At 34.0% G+C, this 15,138-nt stretch overlaps 1 protein-coding gene across 4 annotated transcripts in view; it reads right to left on the reverse strand.

Moving 5' to 3' along the window:
* The window catches only part of LOC145258261 (sulfate transporter-like), a 292,022-nt gene that overhangs the window by 165,333 nt on the left and 111,551 nt on the right, over positions 1–15,138 (reverse strand). For all 4 annotated transcript variants that reach the window (XM_080116274.1, XM_080116266.1, XM_080116289.1 and 1 more), the window contains exon 2: positions 9,065–9,163. The gene's annotated coding sequence lies outside the window, so the exon portion shown is untranslated. The remainder of the gene's footprint in view (positions 1–9,064; positions 9,164–15,138) is intronic.

The raw sequence follows: 15,138 nt of genomic DNA on the forward strand, positions 1-15,138 counted from the left end.
TTGGACTTGAAGACAACCATATTGTAGTCGGCCGGGAAGCAGGCCAGTAGAATAGGGTTCCACAGGTGGGCAGTTCTTGTAATTTTGACATTCCCATAAAACTTTCTCCTTTGGAGTAAGTAGGTTCAACCCACCTAGGGGAGTGCCGCTTTTTTATATGGAAGTCACCACTTATCAAGGCCTGGATGCCACTCGGGGATAAGGGTTATTGCGTGTACAGTAATCAATGGGACAATATCGATACATCCAGCCCTCGTGAGGGCGGTAAGTAAATAGGAGTTGGAACACGTCTGGTGACTATTGGTTAATGTACTAGCTAAAACGACGCCATAGCAATGAATTGGTGATTTAAAGAATTATGAGTGAACAAATATTGGAATAGAAATTTAAAAAAAAAATCATTTTTACTGTCATTCCTTTCTTTGTATTGCAAGTAAACGCCGTATATCAACAAGTTATAAACTTTTAAAATATTTTTATTAACAAAAACATTTTTATTAACAAAGTTTAAAGACATTTAAAAAAAAAGATAACGACTATTCTTAAGCTGCGTCCATTAAATGTGCGCTTTTAACTTAAGCATGACAGACCAACTACAAGCTCTTTCAAATTTAAGCATGACAGAACAGCGAACACTCTACCTCATACTTACACGTGACAAACCGACAAAGTGTCATTTCAAACTTAAACATGACATACTAACAATATGCTACTTCAAAATTAGCGGGAGAGACCAACGAAAATACTATTTCAAATGTAAGCATGACAGACTACGAAAAAGCTAATAAAAACTTGAACGCGACAGACCAATGACATGTCATTCAAATTTAAACGTAATAAACCATCGAAAATACTTCTTCAAATTTAAGCCTGAGAGACCAATGAAAATTCCATTTCAATCTTAAACATAACTGACCAATAAAAAACTATTTCAATCTTATGCGTGACAGACCAAAGAAAATTCTATTTTAAACATAATCGTAGGAGACCAACGAACATATTTTAAAACACGAGAGATTTGAAATTTAAGTGGGACAGATTAGTCGACGCCCGAGCATTTTCTAGAGATTCTTAGACGCATGTTAAATAGGCCGCGCCCACTCAATTTACGCATTTAGCAGTGAAAACGCTATTGCATATGTAATGGTGACAGACCAACAAAAATGATGTTTCAAACGTTACTATAACATATCGATAGAATGTAATATTCAAAAATTAAGCGTGACAGATCGAGCGACGGACAGATGAAGTATTTACCTCCCTCCCATCGTGGGAAGATGTGTGACAAAAGTTCGGAAGGTGAGGACTGAATGGTCAGCACACAAGAGACGTGCAAACTTTGACCCGAAATAAAATGCCCAAGCAGCCTCAATAGTGGTGTATCATGCAATTAGCAATAAATTAACCACTTCTCAAAGAGAGAGGGTAAAGCCTGGGAGAGTGGACTTCCTAGAACTGCAGAGAACCTTACATCAGTCCGCCAGAAGCAAGGTCACCATCTAATAAAATAGGGTAATTATACAGAATAGGGACCGCGTTATCGTCGGCACCTTCTGGACAGGTTAAGTAAACCGCCAGAAGGTGCCGAAGAGAAACTTGCTTTTTTAGGGGGGGGGTAGTTTGTTTGTTTTGCTTGTTTGTTTGTTGGTTAGTTTTTTGTCTGTTTTGTTTTTAAGTTGTTTTTTTTTTATCGAAAATGAGGGCCAATGTTTAAAGGAAAAAAACGTAATTATATTCGAAAAAGTCATTTCAATGAAAAAAGTTACTTGTGCCGTGTACGGACCGTTCTGAAATCATAACGTTGTTATTTAAAAAGCCATGCTTAACATAGGATGTAACTATTCTGTACTACCACCTAACGATTTAATAAGCCAAATATATCGTTAAAAAATACTAAACAAAAATACTATTTGCCATTTGTCTGCTGCAGAGATTTCATTTTGTCTCAGCATTTCGACACCTTCCGGCTAAAACGAGATGCGTCCATTCAATCTGCGCATCTTCCGATGAAAAGTTGCTATTACTTGAATTGATATACGAGGACGCATCTAGGAAAAGGGACTTTCTGTCAAACTCCAGTTAATGCTTATTAATTGCAAGTCTCATTTTTTTTAAAGGGGGGGGGGGCGGTAATTGTGCATAAAATCAGACCCTAACTTTCAAACACGCCGGCAGGTGGTGCCTGCGTCTGTCAATTGAGGTATGGAAGCATAAAATGGATGCAATTTTCAAATAAATTTTATGTTAATTTTTTTTCACTGCCTTGTAATAGAAAATATATAAAAATACGAAAACTTTTTTATCAATTAATTTTTTTATTCTTTAATCGCATATCTTTTCAAATAACTATGTTTATTTATTAAGTTAAAATGTTATACATTTTTTCAAACTGTTTAGATATTTTAAATGTATTTATTTAAAGAAACATGAAAAAAAAAACAATGAATGTGCCACATATTTTACAGTTTTAGAAGTTTCAAAAAGGTGAATGGCAACAGAAAATAGTTTAACAGTTATACAATGTGAATATTTCACATATGTTACAAAGCATTAAATATGTTACAAAGCGTTGAATTCAAACAACACAAATACGAATCCATAGAATAGATGATTTTTTTTCTTTTTTACTCATGTTCACCCCTTACAAGGTATATCACCACTTGAACGTAAGGGGTTACTATTTGGGACCATGTCTAGGAAAGATTAACAAGATATTGGTTTATGTTACATTTAAACTTCTGCCAGGGAAGCAGGCAGCAAGAAGGGAATTCCAAAGTTCAGCTGTTCGATGGCAGAAACTATTAGAATAGAAAGCTTTCTGGCATTTAGGGACAGCAATAGTGAAGGGATGAGATCTTATTGCTAAGCGGGTTTGTCGGGGATATGTACGTCGAGGGGGTACGAGTGAAACAAGTTCATCAGAACACATTCCATTAAAATATTTGTAAAACAGGCACAGTGATGCAACATTGTGGCGATGAGACAGGGGCTGGAGCTTAGTTGATAAAATTGGACCGATTAGATTGACAACTCTTTTTTTTAACTTTATCTAAGAGAGAGAGAGAGAGAGAGAGAGACTAGTGGTAGATGCACGAGCCCAGATGTGGCAACAATACTCCATACATGGACGAATGGTGGCCTTGTAAAGGTACAGAATACTCTCAGGCGTGGATAGTCTTCTAGCTCAATAGAGGGAACCCACCTTCTTTGCAGCAGCCTTTGCAATGTTTATTTTTTTAATCAGCCACGATCGTAATAGATTGCGCAGGTTTAAATAAAGTATATTTAAATAAAGTGTATTTAAATAAAGTATATATAAAAACTTAACTATATTTGAAAAAAAAAAACGAAACGTAAGTATGTTTGAAAAAATATATTTAGGCAAAATATTAAGATCTTTTTGTTAATATATAAGCAAGCAGTTTGGAAGAATAGAAAAAGTATTATATCCATTTTGTGCTTCTATACCGAAATTGACAGACGCGGGTGCCACCTGCCGGCGTGTTTGAAAGTTAGGATCTGGTTTTATGCACAATTACCAAAAAGCCGTTTAAATTATTTTCGGCCATTGATGTATTTTTGTTACAAAAATAACGTGGATTGCGTGAGATTCAGCAATGAATTATTTAATTAAGGCAATCGTTTAAATAGTACAACTGCTTTTCTTATCACAATTTCTTTACAAAATTAAAACATTTGTTTCGAAAAAATGGTTCCTAGCATTAATTGGTCGTAACGGTTAATAAATAGTTAAACTAAATATTCTTTTTATTGCATACTAGTAGGGATGACCCGGCGTTGTCCGGGAAGCAAAATAGAAGAGTAAAAAGAAAAAACGAAATATGCATAACATCTTTTTTAACTTTCTACCTCTGTATTTTATTGCGTCTTCCCCACCTCTCTCTCTCTCTCTCTCTCTCTCTCTCTCTATATATATATATATATATATATATATATATATATATCTGTTTGTCTGTCTGTCTGTCTGTCTGTCTTCCTATCTATCTCTCACTCCTCTTATTCAACTGGTTCTCTATAGAAATATATAAAAAGTATAAACTGACTGAATGTTTGAAATAGTTTCAGTGTTGTTTATCCAACAACTAAAGGTAAAAATGTTAGGGACCTATTTACCCACCCTCATCTCCTCTTATGCACTAATTTGATTCTTGGACCACGAAGAAAGTAACCCTTTATGACTTGAATTATGATATAGATGATTTTAAAAATATTTATTGTAAATTTTAGATGGCGGTATATTAAAAGTAAGCAATGGACAGTTGAAATCTGAAGGTATCTGGCATCTACCCAGATACTAAACTTATACGTACAAGGCATGTTTGATTCAATTCCCACTTTATTTATGTCGTAATATTCATTTATGTACGACTGAACGAATTAGTTCAACTAGGTCATAAAGGGTTAATATTACAATATTACCATAACCAAATCGGGGTCATATTGACTCCCATAATGTAAAATTTGTAATTTTATCTCGTGATATTTATGACTTTTGAATATACACAAAGACAGAGCTACGACTGGATTTCACATCATAGATTATTTACATCAAAATACAGCGTTTTAGTGATTAAATTTAATTTAAAACTATTTATATTAAGTTTTCTGTTGTTGAATATTCATTTCTCAGTTATACATTTTCAAATAATAAAAACGCGCTTCATGACGTTTTTACATTAACTGAACTAATCATAATATTATCAGAACGATTATTAAAAAAAAAGTCTTTTAAATAGTAGAATAAGATAAACTTATATTCATACAAAGCAAAGAATGACATATTAGCATGAGAAAGATGTAAAAGTAAAAGAATATTTATTTATCTTCCCACGAGGGCAAAGTTTAACACAAGGTCGGTTTTTAATATTGAAAAATTCACCTTCCCTAAAATGGGATTCCCTGAATTGTGAGAACAATAAAAATTTACCTCGAAGGATGAAGTGCAGAATTAGAACAGATTCTACACTTTGTAAAACATATAAAAATTATAATTTAACTTTTTCAAAATGGGATTCCATGAATTGTGAGAACAATAAAAATTTGCCTCGAAGGATAAAGTGCAGAATTAGAACAGATTCTACACTTTGTAAAACATATAAAAATTATAATTTAACTTTTTCAAAATGGGATTCCATGAATTGTGAGAACAATAAAAATTTGCCTCGAAGGATAAAGTGCAGAATTAGAACAGATTCTACACTTTGTAAAACATATAAAAATTATAATTTAACTTTTTCAAAATGGGATTCCATGAATTGTGAGAACAATAAAAATTTGCCTCGAAGGATAAAGTGCAGAATTAGAACAGATTCTACACTTTGTAAAAAGTATAAAAATTATAATTTAACTTTTTCAAAATGGGATTCCATGAATTGTGAGAACAATAAAAATTTGCCTCGAAGGATAAAGTGCAGAATTAGAACAGGTGCTACACTTTGTAAAACATATAAAAATTATAATTTAACTTTTTCAAAATGGGATTCCATGAATTGTGAGAACAATAAAAAAATTGCATCGAAGAATAAAGTGTAGTATCAGAAAAGATAGTAAATTTTGCAAAAAAATACAAAAATTATCATTTCAATTTTTTAATAATTAATCACGAGGCCATAAAAAATGTGAGTAAAATTGGGGTCGTTGATCATTAATCACAAATGTGTTCTCGTCCAGCAGCGCAGTCCTACAGACATCGGTTTATGAAAATTAGAATACGGATCGTTTTATTTTCGAACTCATATAATGCTGAAAAGAAATAATGGTGGCAAAATAATTCACGATGACAAAGGATAAAAATTTAGAAAGTGTTAATCTATTACTAACTAAAGATGAATTAATCAACGTTTGTTTACCTAAAGCGTTTTTTTTTTTTTTTTCATATATTTTAATCACGCAATATTCATGTTACAATATTCCTAACTTTTGGGATGAGGTTTTGTGTTTTTACTCCATTTTAATTGTTCCGATTAGCTGTAATTGCGATAACTGCACTAATTGAACCATCTTATAAGATGTTTCTAGCTATCACTCTCACCCTCCTTCAATTTATGTTGTTTGACTTCTCTTCATATTTTATTTTATATATGTATGTGTGTGTTTGTGCATGTTTGTTACAGAAGAGCAGAAAAAAACATCGGTAATGTTGGTTTCAAATTCAACACAAAAGAGTGTTAGTCTCTGGTCGTCTATGCTGGACTCTCTACAGCCTCTGTTTATAGCTGTCTCCCCGACCAGAGGCTGAGAAGAGTCCTGCATAAACGACCAAAGAGTGGTCCCTTTTGTTTTTGAATGTGAAACCGACAATACCGATGTTTGTTTGACCTTCTGTAACACACAAACACACACACACATAAGAGCAATAGACCACAGGAAAGAAATACTATAACATATTTAAGTGGTCAATTGAGGAGAGGAAAATTATACTCTCAACTTCTTTACTAACTCAGTGCTTAAGAGGTAAAAGAAAACGTTAATAGAATATTCGAATATCTATGCATATCATATAGAGATCATGTGTTTGCCCCAGATTGCCTCAAATATCGACTGAAGTAAAATGAAACAAAAAAGGAATTTTTAGTTTCCTTTTTTTCGGGGTGGGGAAGTTTTTTGTTTCTTTTTCAATTAAATTTCATTCTTTGTGTATACTAATCCTTTTTGCTTAGAAACTCGATGTATGTTAAATATAGCAACAGAGCATATATAAAAGAATAATAGTATAGTTACATTCCAATATCCAAAATATTTATTTTTCAGGCAAAACTCCCCGGGGAGTTGGTCCCCATTTCCCCTTCACTCCTCACATAAAAAATTGGCCTTGTGCCAAATTTGCTCGATGGGGGAGCAAATAAATACCCTGTTGTTCTTGGCCTTCGGGCCAGAATCAAAGTGTAGTATCTGTTCCGGCAGATACTGCAAGCAAAAACCCTATGTGGGGTTGCCCCCACATATAAGACCTTGGCCAATGTAGGGGAAACCCTTCATACCAATTGTCACTATCCAGCTCCCCTACTAACCGGGGAGTGTGTCCCCATTTCCCCTTCACTCCTCACATTAAAAATCGGCCTTGTGCCTAATTTGCTTGGTGGGGGAGCAAATAAATACCTTGCCTTTTTTCTGTTGTTCTTGGCCTTCGGGCCGGGATCAAAGTGTAGTATCTGAGGAACAGATACTGCAAGCAAAGACCGTATGTGGGAGCAATCCCACATATAAGACCTTGGTCAATGTAGGGGAAACCCTTCATACACATTGTCACTATCCAGTTGCCCTACTCCTCGGGGAGTTGGTCCCCATTTCCCCTTCACTCCTCACATTAAAAATCGGTCCTGTGCCTAATTTGATCGGTGGGGGAGCAAATAAATACTTTGTCTTTTTTCTGTTGTTCTTGGCCTTCGGGCCGGGATCAAAGTGTAGTATCTATCCTGCAGATGCTGCACTTAAGATAATTTATACCAGTCAATGGAGGGGAAACCCTCTATACTAGGACAATTATTATTTTTGGTAACCAGAGTGCCCCCTTTTTGCCTACTTTTAGGGGGGCTAGTTTTTACCCCACATTAAAAACGGCCTTGTGCCTACTTTGCTTTGGTAGGGAAACAAATAAACATATCAAATAGATAGAAAAGAGGGTTTTTAATATGAATATCAATACACACGAAAGAAGAACGAATTTATAGGAGTAATAGTCTAGCATTTCAACCCGGCGTTGCCCGGGTGTTTGGAGATGTATGTTGAGCAAAAAAAAAAAAGAAGAGGTCAATTTTTTTAACTTTGACCCCTATTATGATCACTTAACATTTATTATTTTAAACTTAAATTAAGTTATTAAGTTAGATCCATGTCCAAAAAACCTATATCTAAAATTTCAAGTGTTTGGACCTAAAATTGGCGGAGGAGTTTGGTAGAGTTCTCAAAGGTCAAATTGTTGAACTTTAACCCCTTAAGAGACAAATTTCTGGCCAAAAACAGATTACAATGATTTTTCCAAATCTCAGTACTTTGTATATCAAATTTTGAGTCTGTAGACTTAAAATTGACAGAGTTATTGCGTAGGGAAATGTACACACACACACAGGCACGTTCACTTTTATGGATATATATATATATATATATATATATATATATATATATATATATATATATATACTCCTATAAATTTGTTTTTCTTTTATGTGTATTGATATTCATATTAAACCCCCTCTTTTCTATTTATTTAAAAAGAAAAGACAATTTTCTTATCTATGGGTTGTGGAAATGCATTCCCTAGCAAAAGATCTAGCTAATTTGCATATTTTTTAAACATTCATTTTAATTAATTCCCTATTAGTTTTTTTTCGGTTTTCTTATGGGATGATCATCTACAGTTAACTATTACGTATAATTATATTCATGCAGATATTCTACATGATTTATACTTGCATAATATTTGCGTAAAATCTTTGCAGTAAACAAAAAATTCTTTCCATATGCATTATGCATACGTATATATTTTTGTTTAATCTATTAGTCTATCTATCTATCTATCTATCTATAAAACTGAAAGTGTCTGTCTGTCTGTGTTTGTCTGTGTGTGTACATTTCCCTACGCAATAACTCTGTCAATTTTTAGTCTACAGACTCGAAATTTGATATACAGGGTACTGAGATTTGTGGAAAATCGATGTGATTGGTTTTTGGCCAGAAATTTGGCTCTTAAGGGGTAAAAGTTCAACGATTTGACATTTGAAAACTCTACCAAACTCCTCCGACAATTTTGGGTCTACACACTTGAAATTTTAGATATAGGTTCCTTGGACATGGATCTAACTTAATATCTTGATTTGAGCCCAAAACAATAAATATTAAGGGGTCATAATAGGGGTCAAAGTTTAAAAAATTGACCGCTTTTTTTTTTTTTATATTATTATATTTGTTGTGTTTGAATTCTTGGAACCGATATAAATAATGTGCTAATTTTATTTATCTCAACCCACTTCATACAGATATAGATAGACAGATCAGAATCACTCCCATATGTCACACATAGTTTTACTAAACAATATGTACTTACTAGTATTTCTATTGTGTTGTTACCCGCTTATTTTCCACGAATGTTTGCGGGATATGTTCCGGAGCAGGTCAGGAATTGGAAAGAAACCGTGCAATTTCACTGCAAGAAGAAAACACAAATTAATTTCGTTAATCAATTGTATAAAATTACGTAAACAGATTATGAATATGTTGCACATTCATTCTTCAATTCCAACCTAAACAAGTTCTTGATGAGCCGTTCCACTTGTAAACAAATTTACCGAATTTCCATTACTAACGATTACTATATTGTCCAATTGACTACTGTACACTCTTAACCCTTATCCTCGAGTTGTCTCTGAGAATTGATAAGTGGTTATGCCTATGTAGAAAAAAAAATTCTATTCAGATATTAATTACGTAGATGTCCGAAAAGTGTCGATTCCTATATTGTCACGTCTGGTTTGGTATTATTGAACTATGCTAGTATTCGGGCGTGGATCAAAGCGTAGTATTGGTTCTGTCTTCAGTATTTATTTATCTGCCTTTCCACGAGAGTAGAGTAAGACACAAGGCCGATTTTTAATGTGCAGAAATTGAACGTCCCCCCTCCCAACACACACAAAAAGAGGTACTCTATATTGGGACAATAATTCAAAATTGCTTTCCTCTAGAAAGGCCTTTCTTTCACCGACTCAGGACAAAAAAGAGAATAAGTGAAGCACCACAACATATAATAAATATCTAATATATAAATCACCATGTGTGGGTTTTTGTTTGTCTGTCTGTCCACACAACAATTATCCATAGTTGATCTTCGAGAAAACCCAAGGTCACCAATAGAATCCACCAATGTTTGAACCTATTTATTGTATTTATTTGCTTCCCCACCAAAGCAAATTAGGCACAAGGCCGTTTTTAATGTGAGGTAAAAACCAGCTCCCATAAAAGTAGGCAAAAAGGGGCACTCTGGTTACCAAAAATAATAATTGTCCCAGTGTAGAGGGTTTCCCCTCCATTGACTGCTACAAATTATCTTACTTGCAGCATCTGCAGGATAGATACTACACTTTGATCCCGGCCCGAAGGCCAAGATGTATTTATTTGCTTCCCCACTGAGCAAATTAGGCACAAGGCCGTTTTTTAATGTGGAGAGAGAGGGTGGGGGGAGGAGACCAGCTCCCGATGGGTGGGAAATGGGAGCTGGATAGTGACAATTGGTATGACAGGTTGCCTCTGCATTGACCAAGGTCTGATATGTGGGGTTACCCCCACATATGGTCTTTGCTTGCAGTATCTGCCGGAACAGATATTACACTTTGATCCCGGCCCGAAGGCCAAGAAAAACAGAAAAAAGGCAAAAAAGGCAAGGTATTTATTTGCTCCCCCACCAAGCAAATTAGGCACAAGGCCGATTTTTAATGTGAGGAGTGAAGGGGAAATGGGGACACACTCCCCGGTGAGTAGGGGAGCTGGATAATGACAATTGGTATGAGGGGTTGCCCCTACATTGACCAAGGTCTTATCTGTGGGGTCGCGCCCACATAGGGTCTTTGCTGGCAGTATCTGCCGGAACAGATACGGTATTTATTTGCTCCCCCACCGAGCAAATTAGGCACAAGGCCGATTTTTAATGTGAGGGGTGAAGGGGAGAGGGAAAGGAAAAGGGGACCAGCTCCCGAGAGGTGGGAAATGGGAGCTGGATAGTGATTTGCCAGCTGGCCCAAGTAGGGCTACCCCTACATGGACCAGAAGATTGCCACAAGGGCAATAGTCTTTGCTTGCAGCATCTGCCGGAACAGACACCACACTTTGATCGTCTTTGTTTGCAGTATCTGCCGGAACAGATGGTATTTATTTGTTCCCCCACCGAGCAAATTAGGCACAAGGCCGATTTTTAATGTGAGGAGTGAAGGGAGGGGGAAGGGAAAAAGGGGACCAGCTTCCGAGAGGTGGGAAATGGGAGCTGGTTAATGGTCAGGCATGTGGGGTTGCCCCCACATCTGGTCTTTGCTAGTCATAGCTAGTCATAGCTTGCAGCATCTGCCGGAACAGATGGTATTTATTTGCTCCCCCACCAAGCAAATTAGGCACAAGGCCGATTTTTAATGTTAGGAGTGAAGGGAGGGGGAAGGGAAAAAGGGGACCAGCTCCCGAGAGGTGGGAAATGGGAGCTGGTTAAAGGTCAGTCATGTGGGGTTGCCCCCACATCTGGTCTTTGCTAGTCATAGCTAGTCATAGCTTGCAGTATCTGCCGGAACAGATACTACACTTTGATCTCGGCCCGAAGGCCAAGAACAACAGAAAAAGGGAAGCCTCTTTTAACGTGGCGTGTTTCCCTTATAATGATATACGATAAAGAACATGTTTATTTTGTTTAAGGCCTTATCAACATTTACCTTTTACTTGACGCTGAAACCCATTTTTCTAACTAAACGTTTAACTTTTATAATCTACTTCTTTGGGAAGTATTCGCTACATACAAAGGTTCATAGCTTGGCGAAGTATTATTAGTTATGTTCAACATATTTGGTACCTATTGGATGCTGGGCAAGTCTGCTAGTAGTTTGATTATTAACCGTTGTTAAAACAGCAAACAATGAAAAGGAAATTACATGAAATGACAACGAGACGTGGCAAGTAATAGAAATTGCGTTATCAAAAGATTGTTTGTTGCAAACGAAGGAAATTAGCTGTTCACTTTAGTTGGTTTATTATCAAATAAATGTTGAAAGTGAAAACAATCTGATAAAGGAAACCCACACACAGACACAGACACACACGCATTATATATATATATATATATATATATATATATATATTCACGTGAAATCACTTTTTTTATTTGCCCTATTCCCTCTGCTTCAATTTTGTTATCAAGTAAGATCTATGACTTACTTGTAGTTTCATTAAATACTTTTGCAAGCAAAATCCGATCCCACATTTTGCTAAATCCAACTCTCTGATGAGAAGGAAAATGTTTCTTCGAAACTACACGGATTAAGGACTATCCACTTATTTAGTGTTTCCTTTTTAAAATTTAATATGTTTTTAACTCTTTTTAAAAGTATTTTTTAACATGTTTTATTAACTACTTGTTCTTATATATATATATATATATATATATATATATATATATATATATATATATATATATATATATATATAAGGAATTCAAAGGTAGGGCATAAGATCAATTAATTAAGAAGAGGATAGTGCAAAGCTCAACAAATAGTTTTGGAGTTTATATAAAGTATCAATAAAAATCTGACGACGTAAAACTATATAGTAATACATGTATAGATTTATTCATTGATTCAATAAGGGTATACATCAATTCGGGTTGTAGGGTAAGCGAAGACTTTTTATATATCGATTTTCGAATGCTAATATACATACACATATATACCATAAGAAGAGAATAGAAGATGCTAGGTAAGATAATAGAGATGCGATGTATGGCGATTGTTACATTAGTATCGAAATAAAATATTGGGGGAGCTGATGAAAAGCATTAGGCTTCCAAATACCATGCATGAAGAATTTTCACTTACCCTACACCCAAATTGATGTATTGAATAAATGAATACATCTATGTATATTCGTAGATAGTTTTATGTCGTCATTTTCTTTCTTTAATAATTTAAAACTAACAAAAACAATAGAAAATAAACAAATGAATAAATTAAATAAACATGAATATACATAAACTATCACACATATATGTATGTATATATATGTATATATATATATATATGTGCATATATGTGTATACACATATATATATATATTAATATATAAACTAACATTAATGAAAAAAATACTAACCTAGATTTAAAACAGATCAAGAAACTAAATATCCAGGCTAAATACAACACAGACAAAGGAACAGGTCAACCAGAGGTCAAATAGGCCTTTGTCTGATAAATGCATGCTCATTGGCTGATAGGAAGGGCGCGGTGGATACTAGAAAGCTGATTGGCTAACTAAAATCTCAATAGAAGATGCGCATATAAAAACGACAAACAACCACAGAATTCGCGCATAAGCCTGAAGAATCCTAGAGTGGATGAAACGCGGAATATTCAGTGTAGCTTAATCGCCATATACATTTTATAACTTACTATATATATATATATATATATATATATATATATATATATATATATATATATATATATATATACTCACACACACACCCAAAATCCAGAACAAGCAATAAAATTGACAATAGTTTTAAATGTATATACTTTTGAAGAGAGAGAGCGGTATGATACTGTTTCGGTACCCACAATTCAACTGGTAAAAAAAATAGATGTAATCTGCTCACGTCATCAACATCATCATCATTTATTTCTTTGTTAATTTATGTTATTTTAATTCTTTACTTGATTTATTATAAATTTAATCATTTTTATGTTACTTTTTATAGTAATATTTAATTCCTTATAATAGTTTATCATTGTCTTTATTATATTTAATTTATTTGTTTCTTTGTTTTTTTTTATTTCGAATTAACGATAATACATTTTTATTTTAATTTTTAATTCTAAACTTAAATAAATATTTTATTTTAAGTTATGCCTTTAAAATTGCACATAAATTTAAACAGAAATAAAAAAAATTACGTTTGTTTTTTTTTGGGGGGGGGGTATTGCAGATGTTTTCCCATGATTTATCGTAAGCTATTGACGCCTATTTCCACTGTTCTTTTCAACCATTGCCTCATTTACGTAGGGCGTGAGGGTAATTTCTTTAATTTTATTGTTTAGCTTTTAGATTTTAATTCTTATTTCTCTGACGCTGGAGACGAAAGCAAAGGCCATCGAGGGTCACTATAACCGCGACCTAATTTCGCAGATCTGAAACCTATGAGTACTTGCCCACTATGTGTTTATCGGCTGAATTTGCAGGCGGAAATCTCGAATTAGAAAAATAAATGAATAAAAATGAAAATAAAACATAAGATCAAAATATAAAAAAAATAAAGTTATACGAAGACCTGTTATTTTCAGGTGATACCAATCATAGGCCCCTTTTGTTTAGATTTAGAATCGATGCCATCGATGTTGTTCTAATATTCTGTAATATATTCATGAATGAATATTACGCTTTTATTATTTTATTTTTAATAAGTTATATATAAAGACGGTATTGACATAATAATAATCGATTGCTTCTGCATAACGAAACGGATCTGTAAAAAAAATATACCGAAATTTTTATATGCTGGAGGGGCTGTTTTGCATAAAGAATAAATATTTGAATCTTGGAATACAAATATACTATTATTCTTTATATATGCTCTGTTGCCATATTGAGCTTCTTACATTGAGCTTCTAAACAAAAAGGATTAGTATACACTAGGAGTGAAATATAATTGAAAAAACATATTTTATCAAAACGATATTATGTGTGTGTGTGTGTGTGTGTGTGTGTGTGTGTGTGTGTGTGTGTGTGTGTGTGTGTGTGCGTTGGAACAAACCAATGTAGTGTATAAATTTAAATGTTCTATGGGAGAATCCAACTCCGAAAATAATACATACATTGGGCATACAACGAGAATGTTGTCCCGGTGAATAACCATGCATCTAAATAATACTAGTTCTGTATATAAACATTTGATAAAAGAACATAACTGTCCCCCTCCTATCTTAGAAAGGTTCTCGTTGACAATATAAAAATTATACAACATGAAAATAATATTAAAAAATCAAAAATTCTTGAAGCGTCATATATTAGAACCCTTCAACCCACTATAAATGATATCGCATTCGAGAAAAGCAGTAACGTTCTAAAATGTCTTGCGTAGTTTGTATTGGAAGGACTTCGTTAACGGTGTCCACAAACTTGCTGTTTAATATACTCGACTTTTAATCGACTTTTATTTTTAATCGACTGTTCATCGACTCTATATATTTTAACTTATCGCCATTTACTGTATATTTTAGTTTTCACTTTTAATTCTCATTTTCGCTCATTCGGACTTTTATTTCAACACCTGATGATGATTCGTGGACGAATCGAAAGCGGTCGTGACAGCAAAAACTATGGAACTTTTATTAATATTTTGATTTTGATACAAAAAAGAATATACGAAAAATCGAAAAATAA

Source organism: Euprymna scolopes, chromosome 3 (assembly GCF_053919585.1).
Source record: "Euprymna scolopes isolate OS-2025 chromosome 3, ASM5391958v1, whole genome shotgun sequence".
NCBI lineage: Eukaryota > Metazoa > Mollusca > Cephalopoda > Sepiida > Sepiolidae > Euprymna > Euprymna scolopes.